This window comes from Elephantulus edwardii, unplaced genomic scaffold (assembly GCF_000299155.1).
Source record: "Elephantulus edwardii isolate Elephantulus edwardi_28Jun2011 unplaced genomic scaffold, EleEdw1.0 scaffold00273, whole genome shotgun sequence".
NCBI classification, from domain to species: domain Eukaryota; kingdom Metazoa; phylum Chordata; class Mammalia; order Macroscelidea; family Macroscelididae; genus Elephantulus; species Elephantulus edwardii.
Genome location: NW_006400023.1, coordinates 24,172 through 25,312, shown reverse-complemented (window position 1 = coordinate 25,312; position 1,141 = coordinate 24,172).

The window sequence follows — 1,141 nt, the reverse complement described above, 5'->3', positions numbered from 1 at the left end:
TTCCCATTCTTCTCAGAGTCAGCCACAGTTTGTTATGATCTACACAGTCAAATGCCTTTGCATAGTCAATGAAACACAAATAGACATTCCTCTGGTATTCCCTGCTTTCAGCCAAGATCCATCTAACATCAGCTACAATATCCCTACTTTCAGCTAGCTTCACTTATTAGTTCACCAGTCATTTATTAATAACCCAGTTAGTGCTAAGAACTGTGGATGACGTTAGAGGCATGGAAATGAAAAAGATATACTCTTTGCTACAACTAGGTTTCTGTAGATGCATATATTTTAGGTAGTTCCTCCTTTTCTCCTTGGGGAAGGATTTCAAAATAGGAAAAATTTGTAATGCCTTTGCATAGTGAATATCTGATAAGTTTCTATTTTGCCATGTAGGTTGACTTTACTCTTATCAAGATGTTATGCCATCAGAGTCAGCAGCAGTGCCAGCCCTCTCCCAAGTGCACCCTCACGTGTCCTCCTACATGCCCAACCCCCAAGTGTTCTCCAAAATGTCCTCTGAAGTCCCTTCTACTCTCTTCCTGGTGTAGCTTCAGTTCTGGAGGCTGCTGTGGCTCCAGCTCTGGGGGTGGCTGTGGATAAAGCTCTGGGGGCTGCTATGGCTCTAGTTCTGGGGGTAAATTATTTTGTATTCATCTGAAAGACAAGTTATAAGAAAGAAGTCTAGAAGAACATATGTCTTTGAGTTATGGTGTTATCAGAATACTGATTATCCCAACCATTGCCCAAAGAACAAACAAATCTGTTGGGAGGAAATGCAACCAAGGTACTCCTTAGAGACAAGAATGGTGAAACTTTGTCACACGTATGTCAAGCATTTGGTCAGGAGGTCCAGTTCTTTGGAAAAGATACTGGGAAAGGTAAACGGTTAACTTAAAGGAGGAAGGTACTCGATGAGGTGGATGACACAGTGACTGCAGCAATGGTCTTTTTTTGTTTTGTTTTATTTTCATTCATTCATTGTTGCAGTGTTTTCTCCACCCTCTTCCCCAGTTCATTCTTCTTCCCCCCCATGTCTGTTTTTTTTTTCTTTTTTAAATTTAGGTTGTTTATTTTTCATTTCAATGAAAATCTAGAGATTTTGGAATTCCATTCATTCATTGTTGCGCCCTTCTCCCCGCAC